Source organism: Lissotriton vulgaris, chromosome 2_2, assembly GCF_964263255.1.
Source record: "Lissotriton vulgaris chromosome 2_2, aLisVul1.2, whole genome shotgun sequence".
NCBI lineage: Eukaryota > Metazoa > Chordata > Amphibia > Caudata > Salamandridae > Lissotriton > Lissotriton vulgaris.
The window spans coordinates 21,006,599-21,030,197 of NC_141688.1; the positions used below are offsets into that span (position 1 = coordinate 21,006,599).

Consider the following 23,599-nt stretch of genomic DNA (forward strand, 5'->3'; position numbering starts at 1 on the left):
GCCACGACCCTACGGCGACCCAGACGGCAAGGTAATAGAAACAACAGAAATAAACATAGGAATACAAAAATGTTCAGTAAACTTCCTGGCTGAGGGCAATGTAATAGAATGAATATGGAAAATAGGCAGTTTCCTGCTTTATTTGTCCTTAGAATGAGAACGAAGGTTGTATCTCAGTTTTCCTGGCGTTGTTTGATCGGGGAATAGTTCGTTTTCAGCAGGAGCAACAATGTTCGAATTCGCAGATGACAAATGTTTGTTCGATACAGTGTTCTGGTCAGAAATCAAAGGAGCAGCTTCAGGGGTGAAGTCAGAGTTCGGTGAATCAGTTGTCAATTCTGCATCACTGAAAGGAACATATCTAGGAACAGGTTCTGTATCAGAGGCACCAATTCCTTGTCTAACCCAGTTGTCATAAGGGAGTGGAAGGGGTACACGCTTAGTGTGGGTAGCGTGAACCCAATTTTTCCGGCCAGCCACACGTACAGCAGTCCTTGTCGCCAAGAGCACTTGAAAGGGGCCCACAAACTTCGGTTGGAGATTCCTGGTCCGTCCGAAGTTTCTGATGACGATGAAATCGCCGGGTTTCAGCTGGTGACCTGGACTTTCCGGAGGCTTTGGCAATGTATCGAAAACCTGTTGGTGAATGAGACTCAATTTAGCAGTCAAGTCAAAAAGGTAATCAATTAACATTGGGTACTCTAGCTGCTTAAACTCTCGTGGTCTCGGTACCCCCCAGACATTTGCAGGGCGACCGAACACAATCTCATATGGGCTAAGCCCTACTCGAGAGTGCACAGTCGCTCTAGTGGATAACAAAGCCAGTGGCAGTGCATCTGACCAGGACAAACCTGTGGAAGCTTGGATCTTAGCAAGTTTCAGTTTAAGAGTACCATTGTACCCTTCAACTAAACCTGCTGACTGGGGGTGGTTCGCACTATGAAACTTCTGCTTAATCCCTAAGCCTGCACACACACACTGCATAACTTTACCTACAAACTCACTCCCGTTGTCTGACCATACAATCCGTGGCATTCCATATCTGGGGAAGTATTCTTTAAGGAGGATTTTAGCAGTGGACAAGGCAGTGTTATCTTTTAACGGATATGCTTCAATCCACCTTGAAAAAGCACAGACTACCACTAGGACATATTTAAGGTTGTTACATCGATCCATGTGGATGAAATCCAACTGAATCACTTCGAAGGGGCAAGAAGGAGGAGCGAAGTGTCCAGCGGGTGTGGGGGTTCCCTTACCAGGATTATGCATCAAGCATATCATGCAGTTCCTAACCACTCTTTCTGCACACTTACTGATTCCATCATTCTTCCAGACTGGGGCCAACATTTTACAAATCCCTTTTGAACTGATGTGCGCTGCACCGTTCGCCATCGTTACCACCGCAAGCACATACGCATCAGGCAACATCCAACGCTAATCCTCCGACAAGTCAATCCAACATCCACTCGAGTCCAATTTACCCGTTTTCTCTTTCCATGCAATCTTTTCCTCTTCAGTCGCTTCTTCCTGAATTGCTTTCACACTTTCCACTGTATCCTCACACATTCCCGATTCAGCAACCCATCTCGCAGACGTTGTAACATACATCCCACTCATCGTATTCCTAGCTGTCTGTTTAGCTATCTCATCAGCAAAAGCATTTCCACGACCGACATCATCCGTAACCGCTCGATGAGCACTGCACTTTACAATTGCAACTTCAGTCGGTAAGGTTAGAGATTCCAACAAGTCATTGACTAGCTGACCATGCTGGATCTTAGTCCCATGGGACGTAATAAAACCTCTTTCCTTCCACAGTCGACCAAAACTATGTGCTACGCCGAACGCATACTGACTATCTGTGAACACATTCACTCTCTTTCCCTTTGCTAAGACACACGCTCTAGTCAATGCAATTAATTCTGCAGCTTGGGCAGAATTCTGACTCACTCTTGCAGTCTCCACAATCGTACTCAAAGTCGTTACTGCATAGGCGGCTGTCACATCACCATTCTCCAATTTAAAACAAGACCCGTCAACATATAACGTGCCATCTGGATCTGGTAACGGAGTGTCCTTAAGATCAATCCGTCCTTTTGTCTCCTCCTCAGTTCTAAAACAACAGTCAGGGGGTTCAGAATCACTCGACTCCTGACTAGTCGGCAATAGTGTTGCTGGATTCAGTACATTGCATCTTTTAATCTGAATATGACTCGCTAGCAGTGTCAGCTCATAACCTGATAATCTAGCACTGGTGAGGTGCTGAGTTTTCGTTCGGTTCATAAGTGTATCCACGGCATGTGGAACCATGACCACCAGCATATTGTTCATGACCAAACCAGCAGATTGTCGAATGGACACTGCAGCTGCTGCTGTAGCTCTTAAGCAACTCGGCAACGCTCTTGCTACCGGGTCTAATGTCGATGAAAAATACGCACAAGGACGTTGTTTATCACCAAATCGTTGCGTCAAAACACTCAACGCACAACCTTCTCTCTCGTGAACATAGAGTGTAAATGGCTTACTGTAGTCAGGTGTACCCAACACAGGAGCTGAGCACAGTGCATTTCGTAACTCAGAGAAACTCTGCTGACATTCCTCAGACCATGGCACCGGATTCGGAACACCTTTTACAGTCAAGGCCACCAATGGTTTTGCCAAGAGAGAAAAATTTGGGATCCATTGCCTGCAGTATGAAGTAATACCTAAAAACGCACGCACTTCTCTCTGTGTGCTAGGAACATTCATCTGCGTAATTGCTTTTATTCTCTCCGGGGTCAACCTTATTCCCTCCTTTGACAAGAGATGACCTAGGTAGGTCACTTCTTGGCAACAATATTGCAGTTTGGAAGGTGACACCTTGTGATGTAAATCCGACAAATGATGCAGTAGAGAAATTGTAGCTGTTTTGCAAGTTTCCTTGTCATCAGCAGCCACTAGAAGGTCATCCACATATTGCACCAAAGCAGAACCAGGAGGAAGCACAAAAGAATCTAACTGACTTTTTAATGCCTGACTGTAAATGGATGGGCTTTCACAATAGCCTTGTGGAGCGCATTTAAACCTGAAACTTTGACCTCCTAGAGAGAAGCCGAAAATATCTCTGCTTTCCTCGGCTATCAGAATGCTGAAAAAGGCATTTTTCAGGTCAATCACTGAAAACCATGTGGCCGTAGCAGGAATCAGCGTCAACAATGCAGTAATGTCTGGAACCACAGGAAACTGCGGAATCACAATTTTGTTAACCTCTCTAAGGTCAATTACAAATCTGTAGATTGGAGGTTTTGAAGGATCAGTGCGTTTTAGAATCGGCAGGACAGGACTGTTACAGACATTTCCTCTAGTTTCTTCTATTACGTCTTTCTGGATTAAATCTTGCACTATCAATAGAAGCGCACGTTCACCTTCGCTAGAGATCCTATGTTGTGGAATTCGTGGGAATTTGACATTTGCTTTCAAACTTACTACATAAGGAGGAATTTCCAAAAGACCTACATCATTAGGACCAGTCGCCCAAAGAGTATCAGGGAGAGAACGCAGCTCCAGTGGGAGCGCATCCATTGACAAGTACATCGGGGAGATGACTCTCTTACCCAACGTAAGCTGTACTCCTGACGGAGAACAGTACAGTGTCGCATAAAGGCGTTTTAACAAGTCTAAACCAAGCAGATTTTCATTGCAACCAGTCGTCAAAATCAGGGGTGCTATTAATTGACGTGGCCCAACAGAAATAGACAAAGGACCAGAAACAGGGTTGTAAACAGGGGCGCCGGAAAAACCTACTGAAACGTTCGTTAAGCCAGACAAAGGTGCGCCAGGGAGTTTCGCATGTATGATAGAACTTTTTGCTGCACCAGTATCCAACAGAAACGGTTCGACCACACCTGATGTAGCTACTGCGACATAAGGCCCACTCTGATCTACTGGAACTGATACTACTCCATCTCTTTGTCCATGGCTGTCCTAGTACTCATTTTGCTGGAATTCCTCGCTAACCTCACAGTAGTCTTCAACATGGTACTGTTGAGATCTACCAGGCTGTACAGATTGTCCGTTTCTCTGATCGAAATAATTAGAAGGACGATCATTAGTCTGTGGAGGCATAGTACCTCGTCCTCGGCCTCTAGAAGTTTGCGTAAAACCACCACGACCTCTCTGAGCTGGAACACCATTATTTTGCGCTAGGACTGGACACTCATTCTTGTAATGACCTTCCTTTTTGCAGTAAGCACACTGATTCCATTGGTACTGTGGTCTTTGGGAACCGTAATCGGCCCTCTGATATGGCCCTTGTTGTGAGTTTGTCTGATTCGTGCGAGGTGGATATGCCTGTTGCAAAAGGACTTTAGTTTTTAAATCTTTTGTTTTCTTTTCTGACTTTTCTTTCTCTTCTTTATCCCTATTTTCATAGTACTGAGCCGCCTTTGACACGGTCGACCACGCTATACTACTGTCTCGACTAGCGGAGATAGGCATCCAGGGTCAGGCACTGGAGTGGTTACAGTCCTATTTGACTCAAAGAACTCAGAAGGTGGCATTAAGGGACGTCTTTTCTACACCTAAAGCGCTGAACTGTGGCGTTCCACAGGGCTCGGCTTTGAGCCCACTTTTATTTAATGTTTACCTGGCTCCACTCTTTACGCTGATCGCCAATTGGGGGATCAAGGCAATCTCATACGCCGATGATACCCAATTGGTGTTCCCATACTCAGAAGTGTCAGAGGCATCCTTCTCAAATTTCAAGGGGTGCCTACAAGACGTAGCCTGCTGGATGAACACCAATAAATTAAAACTCAACAATAAGTAAAACTGAGGTGATCTTCTTTGGCAGAGACCCCCCTCCACCATCTGATTTATGGTGGCCGGCAGAGATGGGTATAGCTCCCTCGCCTACCCATTCAGCAAGAAATCTAGGTGTGCGGTGGGATGATAAGTTGTCCTTTGTTTCACACATACAGCAAGTTCCTGGCTGCTGTATGAGCAAGTTGAGGAATCTACGTAAGATTCTTCGACTTCTACCAGTCAGCTGCCGAAAAACCGTAGTCCACGCCACAGTCACATCCAGGCTGGATTACGCCAACGGTCTGTATTTGGGCCTACCAAAGTACCTTATACAGCAACTACAACTGGTTCAAAATGCGGCTGCGAGACTTTTAATGAGGATTCCGTTCAAGTACTCAGTCTCTCCGTACCTCCTCTCCCTTCACTGGTTACCAGTTGCTAGTAGAATAAAATTCAAAGCACTTACTCTGGCCTTCAGATCCTTATATGGAAACTGCCCAAATTACCTGAAAGTTCGACTTCCAAGGTATTCCCAATCTCGTTCGCTCAGATCCAACAACCATGTGCGTCTGACAGCCCCTAGAGTAAAAAGAGCCCGGCTGGGCGGACGAACCTTCTCGGCCAATGTGGCCAATCTATGGAACTCACTACCCATCACCCTCCAACAGGCCCCATCTGAAGCCTGTTTTAAACACCTGCTGAAAACCTGGCTGTTTACCCAGTCTCGCTAAATGCTACCCTCTCCAGCCTCCATGGTCTGATACACTTGTTCTCTCAGCGCCGGGACACCTCCTCGTGAGGTAGCTGTTCGCGCTATACAAAATTCTGTATTATTATTATTATTATTGCAAGTATTTGCGCAGTCGTAGAGACAGCCCACGCACTTTCAGAATCTTTTAATTTATTACTAAGCTCTGGTAACAAATTGTGCACAAATTTATCAACAAATAATCTCTGGCCTCCCTCCGTGCTCATATCCTGACCACTGTGATCTACGAAAGTTTCTTCAAATCTAGTGAAGAAGTCGGAGACGCTTTCGTCTTTCTTCTGTTTGCATGCGGACAATTTGTCCCAATTAACGCATAATGCTGGCATCAAAGTTTTCATTAAATCAATTATCCTGCCAGGTAAATTAGCAATTAGAGGTTCGGGCTTAGAACCACCAATTTGTTGACCATCTGCCGCAATTATAGCTGACCAATCACCACCAAGGGCAACTGGATGATTTTCGTTACGAATTTTAGCCCAAATGGGTTGTGGCACTACATTGCCAAATAGCATGTCGATGTCTGCTAAGTTCATTACGCAAGCTTGAACCGTCTGAGTCAGCTCTTTATAATACCCGGCTGGATTCTTACGCGGGTCTGGCAAAGCCTGTTTAACTGCTAACACTTCAGCTCGTTTCCACGGAATGTGTATCCACACTCTCTGGAACTGTGCTGGAGCGGCTACAATACCATTGACCGCATCAGCTTGAATGGCTTCGCGCCATATTGGCGGAACCTCCCTCATCGGATATTGACGACCTTGTTTTGTGCTACGTTTCTCTAGGTCCCTTGGTGAGCGGAGGGAAGGGTCAAACCTAAAGCTTAAAATCAGTTCCATCGCTTCTTTTACGTCCTGACCTACTATCATACCTGCAGCGAATTTTTGCTGAACATGAATTAACTCATCCGGAACTGATTCAGAGTCGTCCTCCTCCCACTCCTCACGCAAAAGGGAACACATTACATCGAACACATAGCGCTGTGTCGGTTCTTTCCATTGCATAAATGTATCTAATACATCTCGTACATCATACCTTCCAACTTTCGAAATCCACCTAAGGGCTGTAGAATCTAATATTCCTCGTTCTTCAATACTAGGAAGCTGACTACGTCTCTGAGTAGATTCAGAGGCAGGAGACTTAATTAGAGTTTTGTAAAAAGGAGATAGAATATTAGTGACAGATTCAGTGATTCTCCGACGAACAGAAAGCGGAGTCATATAGCTTGCAGAAGTTTTGAGTAGAGTAGTAGTTGGAACAGATGAAACAGCAAGAGTAGGGGTAGCAGGCAAAGTAACTTGCGAAACAACAGGTATAAGCGGGGCAGGCATAGACAGAGGAGCGGGCAACCCTGGAAGAGGGGGTGCCGGAGGAATATTGTTAACCACAGGGAGTGCAGGAGCTAGATTCAAGGGAGCAGGAGCAGGCATCCCAGGCTGTCCAGCAGCCGGTAACAAAACATTTGGCAAAGGTGGAGCCGTAGCACCTTGTGCATACGGTGGAGGTGACCTCAACAAGTAAGACAACAGGGGATCCTTTTCAGGGTCCTCTACTGGCTTAGCAGCACTCGATGGCAAGGCAGGGTAGCATTTGTCAATCGCCAAATTACGTTCTCTATCAGCTATCTCTATCGCTTTCTCAGTTTCATTGAGTTGCAGCTGCTTAGCAGACTGCATTAAGGTCAACTCTTGCTCTTTTTGCTCTTTCTTCAGTTTCTTAAGCTCTCTTTGTTTGGATTCTTTTCGCCAACACCGGAAAGAATCAAACATTGCCGGCCGGGCTTTCTTCTTAAACAGTTTTATTTCCAAATTATCAAGGATTTCAGGTTCAAAACTACCATGTAGTGGCCAACTAAGGACACCATCCTCTTTCGTGTAATGGACCCACACCTCATTATAAGATATAGGACCCACACCATGCTTGCAGTAGAGCTCATAAATAGGAGTTCCAATCGGAGGAACCGGACACGAGTCCTCCAACCGGGAATCCCTGTTGCAACCAAAACATGAAAACATACAGTTTTTCCGACTTACCATTGCACAAACTGGAACACAGAACAAACACAAACAAAGGTGCGCACTCGAACTTAGAACTTAGGCCTACCAAAGGAACAAATGTATCGATACCCAGACCAAACCAAAGATTATCGTAACGAGAACAACCAGTGATAATCTACAAAACCAAGTCAAACCAGAGAACTAAAAGGATTATCCGAACAGGAGCAACCCATTGATAAATCCTTACGAAGTTACCAAAAACAACTAGCGACCACTTAATACTTAACTGAGGCACTGAAGACGTCACCAAGGAGAAACCCGTCTACGTCTCGCCGTACTAAGGTCTGCACCTCGGGTACAAGACAGGGCGACAGTCAAGGCAGCGGACCTCTGCAGCCGTCTGAACGGGAACCCTCGTGGAAGAGAACGTCGGGCCACTTTTGCGATATACCAGGATCGATGAAGTGGGGCGCCTCCCTCTGGAATCTTCACACGAAGCTTCTCGAAATCTTCAGGCTTTTGGACCGGTACCGAATGACTTAGCCCGACGTTGGGCGCCAATTGGAGTTCTGGACTTAATTAAGGTCCAGAGGTGTCAGGGACAACACCTGAAGACCCCTGAGTTCTACCTGTCTCGGTGCACAAATAAACAGAAACACGGGCTTCTCGATGGTGGCGTCAAAGACCAAAGGTTTATTACTGCAGGCATACAGAAGTCACAGAAACTACACACTGGCAGATTCTAGGAGCCTGTTCAATTTGCACTAAGTAGGTTGCTCCTTAAATACAAGTTTTTTAGCTGCGGGCAACATTCTTCACATACTCGTACATTTCTTAAACTTTGTATCCTAAACAATAAATATTTGGCGTAAAACAGGAACCGTCAACGAATTTCTGATGTCAAACATTACAAATGAGGGGTTCCCACTGTTCGATCATAATCCCATGTCATTTTCTCATTCAGGAGCCGGACCGCCTCATCGTAAATTTCGTTACCTCCCCCTAATAAAGGCCCAGAAGGAAAGGAGCAGAGCCAGGTGTAGAAGATAGAAAAACAGGATAAGAGATGTTTGTGGGTCGTAAATGGGCAAGGCTACCGACTTCGGCCGTCTAAGCATGATCAGGCCAACGAGCACGAGAACCAGTATAGCAGGACTGGCCTCAGGCAGAGGAGGCAGCTTCTGCCGAGTCATGCGGCCACAGCGTTTCTGACTTAAGGTGCATGTGTCATTAAACAAGGTGAATCTCCGGCTAAAGCCTACGTGTCCTTTAGCGAAATGAATTGATCAGAGGTCACTGTTTGTTTATTGACTATGTGAGGGCAAGAATAGAAGATGGATGCCATATTCTAAAATGGATGCCATCGGTGTACCGGAAATGTGCTCATAACAAGAATGCTCTTGCTCGTGGCATAGTGAAAACACCAGGGTATACTATATGGATCATTTACGGTTCACTGGTACCGAAATTATGGGTTTACGACGATGTCGAAAACACGGGTTCGAATCGTCACGGAACCTCAGGACTAGCCTATTTTATGCGTGATACAGGACTCAGGACTGTATGGGAATGGAAGACAGGGAGACTATTTGGTTTCCTTATGCAGACCCCCCAGGATATAGCAGCATGGATTAGCAAATTTAGCGGCACAAAAATGGAAATTTAGCGGCACAAATATGGAAATTTAGCGGCAATTTAGCGGCATTTTATTTGGACGTTTTTCCTACAACAAACACAGATATCTGACCGAAAACGTGCTCTGTGGAGTACTGTGTGTTAAGCTGACTGCAGCAGATAGCTAAAGCAGTCTACCATACCAGGTCACTACCTCACACGAAACGGTGTAGACAAAAAATAACTGCAAGAATGTAGCTATTCACACACTCATCACTAAAGTAAACCGACAAATTGTATATGCACAGTACATGTGAGTGATGTCTACACTACATGAGTATCTCACACACACAAACTCAGACGGAGACTGAACAAGTGGTGTGTGGAGTACTAAGGACAGTTTCTGGGGAGCAGTTATGGACATGCAGTATTCATTTGATTTGCACATGCCAAGACATGATTCTTTAGTTTGCGAGCTTTGCAGCGTTCAACTTTCCCATCACAAAGATGTAGCTCTTCTTCCCAGCCCTTCGAATGACTGTCTTTAGATGCTCGATGACCGAGAGGTAATCTGCAACGCCAAGTGTGCCCACCAGAATGCCAACAGCCTGGGCATCACGAGCTCTCTCAATCAAATAGTAACGCTTCATCAATGCCCTGCTAATGTTCAGAGTCTCACGCCGGCCCTGCGCACTGGATGGGTTGAAAGTGCAGAACGCACACTTGTTCCACGTCATCATGAAGTTCGTCAGTGTCAGACTCTCTTCACCAATATAGAACACACTGTATCCTTCAAGTCCAAATTTGCCGTCAATAGAAAACCGGCGCCCAAACTTCCTCACTATCTCTGCATCTGGGCACTCTGTGGAGTCATCAGTCTTGACAGGATGGAGGTTTGTTTTTTGGATAGAAAGTGAACCAGGGAATCTGCCTGCACATGCTCCGCTGCAACCTCGTCCACGCAGCAACTGCCGTATGACGTGTCCCCAAGGATGAACGTCTCGGAGCCGGTGGCTCCCTCTATCTTTGCTGCGATGGCAGCAGAGTCAACAAGTAGCTCATCTGGGAACTGGAGGGCGACCCTCTTGGATTGGTACTTTTGGATGACGTTGAATGTTTTCTTCATCTCATAAACCTCTTCCAGACCAGCGTTCTGCCGCAGGTCTCCTTGGCGACTGAGGCGTGCTTCATGACCTCAGTGCTGTCGCTGCTGAATTGCATCGCCATGGTCACCCCCAAGGTCACTCTCACTCATGCTAAGTATACGCCGGAATCCGAGAGTAGCGCTTTGCATTTCAGCTCCATGCAAGGCGCAGAGTAAGGTAAGACTGCAGCTCCCCCTAGTGGAACCTCGGAGTTAATCCCATGAACAGGATTACATCCATTAGAACCCCAGGATATAGTGGCTTTGTAAAAAATGCAGCGATTTCTACTAAAGTGCCGATTTCGCGGGCACTTTGGTAAAAATCGCTGCATTTTTTAAAAAGTGCCGATTTCGCGGCAAATCGCGAAATCGTGAAATCGCGAAATCGCGATATCCTGGAGGGTCTGCTTATGAAGCCCTCACCCACCAACCGAGTTGGTGGCATGCTTCATCATCGGGCACACCCAGTGACACAGAATGTGTCCCGGGTGTGCTTCAACGCCTGTATTACAGTGGAGTGGGTATTTTACTGAGTGAGCAGTGGTGGTGAATTGAAAGTGAGATTTAAAAACTAACCAGTGGTCCCAGTACCCAAGGGGTTTCCTTTAATATATGGGCCTCTGGTAGTGGTAAAAACAAGGCGGTGGATGTAGGTGGAGTAATAATTATGAACTTTTGCATCCGGTTGGTGGTTACATGTTTCAGCCAGGCCTTTCATTAATAACTGGCTTTCCTCAGGACTTTAATTATGTGGATCTACACAAAAAGTCAGTGTGTGATCTATAATGTGTTGGAACGTGCTAAGCTGCCATACGTGTGAGAGGAGGATTCCCTCTCCAAGCATTAGCTAGCGATTTGCAGCGAATGCCCCTAGAGATTCCGGCAGGGGTGCTGATTGACTTCGTTGGTCAGGACCCTCCTGAAACCTGTTGTTCTCTTCCAGGGGATACTCATCAATAGTCATAAGCACTGAATTATCTCCGCCCACGTGCGGAAACCCAGAGCATATAAAAAAAAATACATATATATGTGTATGTAGTAGAAATGGAGTACATAGTATGAAATAAACGCACACATATACATGTTTAACATAAAAAATATGCAGCCCTAAACATATCCAAAAGGCTAAGTAGCCAGAGTTACATGTATTTCTCTAGTATGAAAATAATACATATACATGTATTGTAAAAGAAGGGCATGTACAGTAATAGCATTCCGCAAAAATCTTTTATTTACATAAAAGAAAACAGGTAGTCGCAGGCAACTAGCCTAAAGAAGGCTGCATTAATAAATTACATCCTTGTACAGAAAAGCAAACTGGCACCTCACCTTTAAGGCCTCAGAGACCCTGAGCACTTTGCCTTTAAGGCCTCCAGGAGACCCCTGTTCCCATCATGCACCACAGGTGACAGGTCAGTTCAGAACCTGAAGCTTGAGCTTAACTGATTTTGACTTTTTCAGTCAGAATTGATATTCTAAGTACTTTTTTTGACATTTCTTGTTACTGGTTGTATTTACCAGGCTTTATCCTTCTGACTAATTGGTCTTTCTTTTTATTCAGATATGCCACCGTTATTTTATAAATGTCCTTCCTGTGGGAAGAAGTTGGCAAAATAACATCCTCATTCAGTCTGTGTCATGTGCCTACCTTCTTCTCACGACACAGAGACCTGCTACCACTGTATTCAACTTTCAAGAAGAACATTGAAGGACAGAGAGAAGATCAGACTTTTAGGCTTGATGGAGAGAGGAAAACAGCATAAGAGTGGTCTATAGAGTCACCATTAATCTAGAAGACCCTCCTCTCCGAGAAAACGGCGAAGATCTACTTCACCAGATGCTAGAAGTAAGACAAAACATCACAGCGCGTCATCGATGTCGAAACCAACTAAGCACAAGTCAGCGGTCTACATCGAGGGCACGATTGACGTTGAAGATGCCGCATGAACACCAATGGTCGACGCCTAAGAGACCGACGTCGAGGTCTTCATCCCATAGATCCCCACTGTCAAGAGTGTCACCACCACGGTCGTCGATGGTAGCTCACTCCAGTTCGACTCGAAGCTTTCAACGTCGAGGGACAGGCAATTTGTTCCTGCGGAAGGCTTAGAAAGACCGATGTCGAGATCACGGCGCTCAACGTCGAGGGAAGCTTCTCCTTCACCTGGTATAAATATCATACAGGTTACAACGGAGGGCTCTCTGGCTAGTGGGAACAAATCTCCTCCAATCAACATGTCTCCCAGATGGTTGGAAGACATTAGGCACTGGAAGATCCAACCCAGACCTTCTGAGAGACCTCCACCCACGGAATCCTCATGACCTTCCGCTGGTAGGTCCCCGAGGCGATCAAGATCTCCTTTAAGACCGCGCTCACGCTCTAAAGAGCTTTCAAGGTCCCATCGATCGCATACACCAAGGAGAAGACAGAGGTCTCCTGCAACGACCTCATCAACAAGGTCCTTGTATAGAGATTATTCTCCGACTGTCTCATCAACTCCACCATCCAGGGTTTCCACTGTTGATGATATTGGGACATTCAACAAGGTGCTCTGTAGAGGTGCCAGAAAGTTCAATATAACCATGACTGTTCCACAGGTGACTACTTCCATCATATTTGAAACTCTGCACCATCGAGCTTCGGCAAAGCCCCTTCTTCCTTTGGTGCCAGGGTTGTTAGAGTATGCAATGAAACCTTTTTTGACACCTGCCACATTGGGGTCTGGTCCTGCAAGAATTTCAAAAAAGTACAAGGCCCCAGACCAAGAGCCTTTGTTTCTGCGGTCTGATCCGCCACCGGATTCCCTTATAGTTGCCGCTGCCAGGAAATCTCATTCCCATGCTTCTATTTTGTCAGCTCCTCCAGAGAAGGACAGCAACACATGGATTCTTTGGGCTGGAGAATGTGCAGTACTTCAGGATCTGCCTTGAGAGTGGCTAATGCAACCGCTCTACTAGGACGATATGACCGGTCTTTATGGGACTCTGTAACAAGATTCACAGAGAAATTACCCAAAGACAATCAAAAGGACTTTCTAGAGATTGTACAGGAAGGTGGTCTGATAGCTAACCAGATCATTAGTATAGCAGCTGATTCTGCAGATTTGGCAGCCCAGGAATACGCACATGGTATTTGCTCTCGAAGATCAGCATGGCTTCGACTCACGGGTCTCAAGCCCGATGCTCAAAGAAAGATAGTCAACCTACCCTTTAATGGCTCGTTGTTGTTTGGTGCACATGCGGACGACGGAAATGGCAAAAATGAAAACTGAGTTGGATACTCTCAAGGCTGTAGGCCTCGAAAAGAAGAAGGAATTCCGTTGTTGCTTTTGTCCCTATGACAAAAGCTCATTTCAGCAGAGGGGTCAATCCTCTAACTGGTCATCGCAGACCCAAGGTCAGACACAACAAAGGTCCCAGTTCCAACAACGTAGACGCGGATGTGGCAGAGGTGGAAACAAACAGCAGTCAACAGCACCAAAGCAACCACAAAAGCAATGAGGTGTGTGTTCCTCTAAAGCTGTTGTCCACTCCGGTTGGAGGAAGTGTTTTGTTCCATCTGGAGGAGTGGAAACGTATAACAAAAGACAAATCGGTCATCAACATTGTTCAGAATGGCTATCTTCTCAAGTTCAAAACTCCTCCTCCACTCATACCACCGAGAGGCATTTCTCACCGAGACCACCGATTGTTACTAATGGAGGTAAACACCTAATTGAAGAAAGGAGCTATAGCAAAAGTCCCCGCTCCTCGAAGGAATCAAGGAGTATATTCTTGTTACTTCCTTGTGCAAAAAAGAGGCCCCACCACAGAATACAGACCTATACTGGACTTGAGACTGTTGAACAAAGAAGTTTGCAGAGAGAAATTTCGGATGTTAGCACTCCATCAAATTTTCCCACAGCTTCATCAAGTGGATTGGATGTGCTTCATCGAATTACAGGACTTATACTTCACTGTACCAATATCAAAGAAACATCACAAATTTCTATGATTTCAAGTGTCTTTTCAAAATTACCAGTACTCAGTTCTCTCGTTCAGGCTCAAATCTGCCCCCCAAACGTTCTCCAAATGTATGGCTGTGTTGGCCGCTTTTCTCCGCAAACAGAAAATATTCACATATCCTTACCTGGACGACTGGCTCCTGAAGAGCTCATCTCCAACTCTGCTGCAGGACCATCTCTAGTGCTGCCTTCAGCTTCTCAAAAACTTGGGCCTTCATTTCAACTTCAAGAAATCCATACTAAATCCAACGCGAAGGATCCATTACCTAGGCTCCTTCCCGGACACCGAATAAGGAAGCGTGTGTCCTTAGGAGGAGAGGTTGTCATCAATCCAAGGAAAATGCCTGACCCTTCTTCACATGCATCTCCCGACAGTTCGACAAGTGTCATCACTACTGGGATCGATGGTGTTGTGCATCTTTATAGTACCAGATACACAATTGCACATGCGTCTACTATAACAATGTTTGGAGGACCGGTGGATGCAAGTATCAGGGCGCTAGGAGGATCATGTAATTCTCCACTAATCAGCCAAAGACTCCATTCAGTGATGGATGAAGCGATCGCATGTGATAAAGGGAGTCCCTTTCCATCAGGACCCTCCAACCCAGACTCTAGTCACGTACGCCTCTCTCCAGGGTTGGGGTGCTCATATGGGTCCTCTGCAAGTACAAGGTCTATGGTCTGACTCAGAAAAGAGCTACCACATGTACCTTCTAGAGCTGAGAGCCGTACATCTAGCTCTCAAGTCCATGTTTCCGTCGTTCAAGTCTCGCTCCATTGTAATCCAAACAGACAATAAGACAATGATGTATTATCTGAACAGGGTGGTACCTGATCAAGAACACTCTCCATAGAGTCTCAAACCATGTGGAACTGGCTTCTTGCGAGAGACCTGTCAATAGTAGCCATTCATCTACCAGGCTCTCTCAACTGCCAGGCAGACTTCCTCAGCAGAGACTTTGTCGAAGCCCACGATTGGGTTCTCAACAACGAGGTCGCTTACAACATCTTTCGAGAATGGGGAACGCCAGTCATCGACCTGTTTGCAGAGGCGGTAAACGCAAATGCCCCTTCTTGAAATCAAGGTTTCCCCAGCAAGGATCTCAAGGGAATGCCCTTTTGATTGAATGGTCTCAGAGCTTACTGTATGCTTTTCCACCGATTCTGTTGATCCTAGTTGTAATCAACAAGCTGTACAGGACCAACTGCAGGATGATCCTAATAGCCACGCAATGGCCTCGCCAGTGGTGGTTTCCGGACCTTCTTCAACTATCAGAAGTGCCACACAGGAGGTTGCAATGCCGCCCAGATCTCCTATCCAAGCAGGCAGGGAGAGTATTCCACCCCAACCTGCCCTCCCTCCGGTTGACAGCATGGCTCCTGAAGTCATACAATATGGACACCTACAATTGAATCCCGACTGTATGGCTATTCTCAAAGAAGCGAAAAGACCTTCCACTAGGAGATTGTATGCCTTCAAGTGGAAGCGTTTCTTCCTGTGGTGTGTGGACAATGGACATAATCCCATCTGTGGGTCAAGAACAGGTGATTTTACCCTACTCAGGGCCGGACTGAGAACAAAAACCGGCCCTGGCAAAGTGCTTGGCCGGCCCCCTGGGGGTGCGACCCAGCTCTTTGGCCGATTTTGTTACAGGGCCGCTGCAAAAACTGCCCTGTAACAAAAACGGCCCTCTGGGCCTAAAACTGGCCCCACCCTTGAAGCGCACCGGGGGATTGCCCGGTGCCCGCAACGGCCAGTCCGGGCCTGACCCTACTTGCTGCATTTGGCTAGATCTGGTCTTCAGTTCGCTTCTATCAAAGTCCAACTTGCAGCTATCACGGCCTATGGGAAGTCTCCCAACCAGACTTCTTTGTTTAGGATTCCTATGGTAAAGGATTTTCTTGAGGGCTTGAGAAAGGTTTACCCATCAGTTTGGTCTCCCGCGGAGTGAGATCCAGGCACTTTGCTGTAAGGAACCTTATACTGTGTTTCATGCCAACAGAGTAGTTCTCAGAACACATCCTAGTTTTTTTGCCTAAAGTAATCTCGGACTTTCATATTAACCAGACTATCACTTTACCTACCTTTTTCCCGAACCCTTCGAATCCTCCGGAAAAATCCACTTCCTAGATCTCAAGAGGGATCTAAAGTTTTATTTGGACAGAACAAAGATACTGAGAAGATCAGAACGTTTGTTTATTAACTATGGTTCTGTTAACATAGGTTCTACAGCTTCCAAAAGATCCATTTTGAGATGGATAGTTTCTTGTATTCTACTGTCATACCAATTGGCCAACAAATCTCACCTGGGGAAGCCTAAGGCCCATTTCACTAGAGGGAAAGCTTCTACCATGGCTCTCCTGAGGAATGTCCGCATGGCAGAAATTTGTAAAGCAGCTACATGGTGATCAGTTAATACGTTTACTCGCCACTACTGTATAGATGCTGTCATGCAGGCAGATGCTCAGGTTGGGCAGGCCTCGCTGAGAAACTTGTTTGCTAATACCGTTTAATATGTGTACGCCAATTTTGTTTGCTGCTGTTTGCTCGTCCGTGAGGCAGTAAACCTCTCCGATGCGATCCGGGAAGGAAGTCTATTGTTAAGGATGATTGCGACGTATCGAAGGAGAGAGGCATGCCCACGCAGTCACAAGCGATGAGTAAGAAAATAATTTTGTGAATGAGTGCTTGAAGGCTTAATGACAGGAGCGTCAGCTGACAAGCGGAGCTATAAATATAACGGGATTGAGGTGTGTCACACTGAAGAAGTAGATATAGGAGACTGGAAGAGGTGAGAGCGCATGCTTGATGTGACAGGACTGTCAACTGTGTTAAGCTGCGAGCGGAAACAAAAATATGCCGGATATGTGATGAGCCACATCGAAGACTAATTGCAGAAAAGGTGTGAAATCTTTGTCTAGAGAGCAGGATCGCACATATGAAGGTGTCGATGTAGCGAAATAAAAGAGAAAAAATCGTCATTTGTCAGGATCGGTGGGTCATTAGAGAAAAAGAACGACCCAACAGTAAATTGTGAGGTGAAAGAGCTTTCAACTGCCTGTCATTGACGATCGCAGTAAACAAAGCTTGTGCTTGGCCTATATAACTGCAGTCTGCTGTAGTTTTAGGAGAAATACTGCCATCTTGTGGTATTAAGTTGTATACATGTGTTAATTAATATACTGAAAAAGGCCTGCAGTGTTGATTTTACAAAAAGAAAGTGAACTGCTATTCACTCAAGGATTACATCAGTTCATTTACAATTCTGATTTTCTTATGGATGCAATCAATTTTTTTCTTTTGGTAAAAATATTTCATCTAAAATAAATAGAAATAGAGAGGAATAAGGAGCCATTCCCTGCTCACTGGTTAGAGGCGACAGACCCGGAAGCAGAGGACGGCCCGGGACCAAGGTTCAATTCCCGACGCGGCAGGGTCGTGAACCAAGGTCAGCGGACTCGATAATTCTCGCCTCGGTGCCTACTCTAACCAGGGATCACACTAGGCAACTCTGGGCATTAGCTTGTCTCATCTCCACAACGGCCCCCCACAAACGCCGGGGATGCCTGGTTTCACCTTGGAGATACCCAGGAGGGAACATCTCACAGGGAAAGCCAGGACGGGTTCCCCAGCGGTCTATAGCGCCAGGACGCCTCCGGGCAGCAGTGCGCTTTACAAGACACACACATTTACATTTACATTTTTACTAGTCAAATTAGTTTTGGAGTATACATTTAATTCAAAATGGATGTAACAGCCCTTGATGTCTCAGCAGTGTCTACTCCTCCTCACTTTCTTAACCAACCAGGGAATCCAAGTATAGAATGGGATGAGTGGATTGAGATGTTTGATAATAATTTGGAAGCCTTGGATGCGCATTACTACAGTAGCAATAGAAAAAAAGCAATATTACTTACCAATTTAGGTAAAGAAGGACAACACATTTTCAAGTACTTACCTGTTGCAAACAATGAACTTGGTCAACCCATTGAGAATGTTTTTGAAGAGGCACGATAAAGACTGGAATTGAGGTTTGCGAAAGAAACAAATATAGCGTTGAAAAGATACAAATTTTATACCCAGCCACAGAAAGTAGGGAAGTCTATTGATGACTTTGTCACTAGACTTCACGAACTCTCATTAAAATGTAAATTTGGTCCTATGACTGAGGAAATGATCTGGGACCAACTGATTGTTCAATGTAGGAGCAGAAAAACACAGTAACGCTTGTGGGCTGCTAAAGACCCCTCCCTTAAGGATGCAATTGACATTGCTAAAATAATTGAAGAGTCGGATTCTTGCATGAAAGAAATGGATCGTTTGAATTAAAAAATTAACATGTCTAATGAGAGTGAAACTTCTGTTGTAGAGGGTTGCGAAGGGGAGGTAGCTGCCTCTACTAGGTTCAAAGGTGTAAAGAATACGTTGGGGGGTAGAATGTATCCCAGCAGATTTGGAAATAAGACTTGTGGAAAGTGCGGTAGTACTTATCACACGTCTGACTCAAAGCAGTGTTGGGCCATTGGGAAAGAATGTAGAAGGTGTTGCCGCAAGGGCCATTTTGCAAGAATGTGTAGAGATGTAAACAAAGGAAAGGTAGCAATGTTATCGGAAGAGCCTAATGTTTATGAATGTTATTACAGACCTGATAGAATCCTGTGTGTTAAACCTTCTTTGTATGATGTTGTTGAGAATGGAGAAATCCTTCTCACTGAACCTCATAATTTAAATGACAGAAGGAAACACAGGCCCAAAGCAGAATTTATCATTGAAAAGAAAAGAGTTGATCTTATGGTTGACTCGAGGTCACTTTATACCATCATACCTAAAAGAATTTTCAAGCAGGTGTGGCCTAACCAAAAATTACTACCCAAAGATATTAACCCTGGAGGGTATCATGGTGAGCAAATAGACATACTTGGCTACATGGCAACTGATATTGTTTTTAAAAGCAGATCTGTCAAAGGTAAGGTGTATATAGCAGAATCGGGCCACCCTATTTTTTGGTTGGTATCACCAATATGACCTCCATATTAGAATTGAACCACACGCTGTTGAACAAGTCATGGTGGTGGACGACCTTTCAGTGGAAGACATCTTGGACGGAGGTAAAAATGTTTTTAGAGATCAGCTTGGCAACTTAGAGGGATATGTTCACAAGGTAAAGCTTAAAAGTAATGCTGTTCCTGTGCAACACAAGCTGAGAAAGGTTCCCATCATGGTAAGAGGGGAAGTAAAGAAAATGTTGGATGAAATTTATCAAATGGTGTCATCGAGCCGAATGAGTGCTCATCTTGGATTTCTCCTGTCGTAATTTCACAGAAAGCAGATGGAATTTTACGTTTCTGTGTGGACCTTAGGAGTCTGAATCAGAACATCATTCCTGACACTTTTCCTCTACCTAACATAAACGAACTTATGGTGTTGCTTAGAGGGGCCAAATACTTTTCAAAGCTTGACCTTCGGCATGCTTATCATCAGATATGCTTGTATGAGTCTTCAAAGCACTTGACAGCCTTCATCCCCAATGAAGGGATATTTCAATTTACCAGAATGCCCTTCGGGTTATGTTCGGCCGCAAGTGTATTTCAGAGGATGGTCACAGAGATTTTCAAAGATCTAAAAAGCGTCATCTATTTCCAGGATGATATCTTGGTATTTGGTGAGAGTGTGAGTGATCATAACTCTGCCTTGAAAGATGCTCGAGGCAGAATTCTTGAATCAGGTTTAACTTTACGCAGGGAAAAATGTTCCTTTCTGTCAACTGAGGTGGAATACCTGGGACATTCCATCTCGTCTGATGGTGTTAAACCAAAGAGGGACTTACTGGCATCTATAAAATTGGCTCCAGTTCCTACCAATAGAGACCAATTGCGCTCATTCATTGGGTTAATTGAGTATTACTCAAAATGTGTCAAGAACTTCGCAAGTAAGACAGAACCCCTTAACGTACTCATGAGGAAAGGTGTCAAGTTTTGTTGGGGGGATGATCAGAAAAACAGTTTTGACAACATAAAGGTGGAAATATGCAGCACAGGCATTTTGGTTCCTTTCGATGTAAATGGGAAAACTATTATCACTGTGGATGCAAGTGACACTGGTATAGGGGCAGTATTATCGCAGAATGATGTCACTAATGAAAAAACTGTGGTATTCTCTTCTCGCACTTTGACTTCTACTGAGCGAAGTTACTCTGTTATAGAAAAAGAAACTCTGGCAGCTGCTTGGGATGTGGAATATTTCAGGATGTATGTGTGGGGGCGCAGATTTAAGCTACACACTGACCATAAACCTTTGTTGAAAATACGGTCACCAGGTGGAACAGGGAAGGGGTCAGCCAGACTGGCTAGGTTAGTCTCCAGACTACAGGAGTATAATTTTGATGTTGAATTCATTTCGGGCTGATGTAATGTCCAAGCCGATTGTATGTCGCGCATATCCTTAAACTGGGAGGAAGTAGACAAGGCAGGGGTGTCCAAAAGAGAGAGAGAAGGAGCGATCTCTAGTGTTGAGGACGTGGTCCAGTGGAGTTGCGGCGCTGTCAGTAAGAAAGAGTGGGCAGAAGCTATGTCTCAGGATGAAGTTCTAAAAAATGCCATGAACCTCATCTCGAAGGGAAGACGCAGGGAAAACACCATGCCCATCAGCATTAGACCTTTTAATGCAGTCATTGATGAGTTGTCCACTGTTGCAGATCAAGTTATCATGCGCGGCGCTAAGATAATTCCCCCATTTAGCATTCATGGAGATTCTTTGATTTAGCGCATGAAGGGCACTTGGGCCAAACTATTACAAAGAAATGATTGAGAAATGAATTCTGGTGGCCAGGAATGGATGGGGATGTGGTTGATTGGGTTGAGAGATGCAGTGAGTGTCGCGAAAGCGAGAAAAGACTCAAGGTGGGACCCCAATCTGTCCCTAGTTCCATCCATGACCCTGGCATGGTGTGGCACAGCATATGCCTTTATTTTATCGGACCTATGCCGGGTGTCCTCCCCAGTAAAAGATTTGGATTGGTTGTAATGGATGTCCATACTCGGTGGCTCATTGTTTATCTTCTCCCTGAGATAACCACTAGAGTTACCATTAGAGTACTACGCATGATTTTCAAAGAAGAAGGTTATCCAACAGTCCTTATTACAGACAACGGGACCCAGTTGACTCCCAGGGAAATTAAAGAATTCCTTAGTGAGTGTGGTATCAAACATTCGTTCACCACTTTGTACAACCCACAATCCAATGGAATAGTCGAAAGAGCCAATTGCATGATTAAAGGCGCAATAAGTTTGGCTCTCACCAACAATCTTGACATAGATGAAACTTTGAGCGAATTGGTGTGGGCTTATCACACAACTGAGAATTTCACTACAGAAGTAGTTCCCTTCATTGGCATGCGAGGCAGAAAACCAGCTTCTAAACTGGTGCCTCCTTGGATTAGAGAATTGGTTGAGGGAAAGAATGTGAGTGGTAGTGACGAGAGTATTCCTATGCATGCTTCCAGGAAGGTCCCCACCAAGGGAGAAAACTTGACTAGTATTCTTGTAGGTGACCGGGTCAAAGTCCGTTCAGGACGCTGGGTTTGAGGTTTATGTAAGTTTCGAGGTCCCTTCAAAGTTAGGGAAGTGTACCCTTTCTATGTTGTGTTGGACAATGGAGAAAAATGGAACCTACGTAGAGTAGCAAAGTATTGCTCACGAGACCATCCTCCAAAAACCTTTGCTAGAAAGAATTCATGTTCAGGTTACATGTTAGCTCACGATCTTCAATTGCTTAACAGTGCTCGCACAGGTGCAGAGGTGAGGGCACCAGGCCCCGGAGGGGACAAATTGAGCAGTGGTCAAAGGGCAATTACTGTAAATGAAGAGTCTCATGATTCAAGGAACTCCACCTTACCAGAAACCCTTGCGGGAGACTTCCTCAACATTTGCATGATTCCATGGTGGGATGACTCATTGTTTTATGTTCTATGTCCCTGTCTTCAAACAACCCCACCCTATTCCTTCTCCTTTTTATCTATCTAATTCCCTACCTGCGTGTAGAGGAAAGGGGGGTATGTTATGATGTTGTTTACGCCGTGGCTCCGCTCCTCGCACCACAGTGAAATGTTGGGGTTTGAAGGTTCTACAGCGAGAGGCGCACGCTGACTTGTCAGTGAGGAGTTGCTGGCTGAAGGCGGCGGGTGCGCTTGCGTTGTGTTGCTGCATTACAATAAATGCTTGAACCTACACTGTGTCTCCGCCTCATGTTGTAAGCTACAACACAAATCAACACCAAATTCAGTCATATAATATTCCATTCCACCCCGCGCTGCCTTGAAAGTGTGAGCCCACAGGTATAGGATCATCTGCACAAATCAATCCAGGCTTTGCTTATATGCTGTAGCCTGTTACTATTTAAAGCTGCATGAGAGCAAAGCAAGGATTGGTTCGGATGGGTGAGCCCTGTGCTCGAAAGGAAACCAGAGGGCTGTGTTGTTCTCCCCTAGTTCCCAACCAGCGCACTAGTTGGAAGTAGGCATATCGGTTTGGTCACAGTCGGAGACCTATCCAGCCCGACATGCACACAGCCTGGCAACAACCTATTGTACCTAAAATATATTGTTTTTAAACTCTCTAAAACGGGGCTTTAAACCTGCCAATTACTTGCCATTCGTTGGCATCCTCATCACTCTTCTTTGCATCCTTCTAATTCACTTACTGTGTCACTTCCTTGTGTTTGTGTGGAGCATGGACAATGTACAGATTGATTTCACTTAACCCCTTGCATGCTCGTGATGGAACCATTCTGTCACGAGCCACGGTGGTGCTGTGCTGGTGACGGAATGGTTCTGTCACGACCCGGCCGCCGCGCCTGCGTGGCGCTGATTTCGCGCCTGCGCTGAGCATTCTATTAGGTGGGCGCGCCGTGACGGAACCATTCCGTCACAAGCACAGCGCCATCGCGGTTTGTGACGGAGTGGTTCCGTCACGGGCATGGCGGCGCCGCGCGGTCCCCTTACCCCCTAGCGCTGCAGCGGAATTACCGCTGCGGCCAAGGGGTTAATTACTGTCCATTCACTGCTCCCGCTATAAATTAAGGTACTAGTGTTTATTCAATTTTTATAAAGTGCAAACTCCACCCGACCCATAAGTATTGGCCGCTTTACAGCAGCCCTGGATACATTGAATAAGTTCACATACATGTTTCTATACTGGGAGATTAAGTGATTTACCCAGAATCACAGGTTGTTGAGGCAACACTGCTTGTTTTTTTCAGCAGTAGCCCTCCATTGCAATTGTTGAGCCATTA

The 23,599-nt window shown here is 45.5% G+C and overlaps 1 protein-coding gene across 1 annotated transcript in view; it reads left to right on the forward strand.

Moving 5' to 3' along the window:
- LOC147728948 (uncharacterized) overlaps positions 1 to 23,599 on the forward strand; it is a 216,303-nt gene that overhangs the window by 177,230 nt on the left and 15,474 nt on the right. The gene's annotated exons all lie outside the window — the stretch shown is intronic.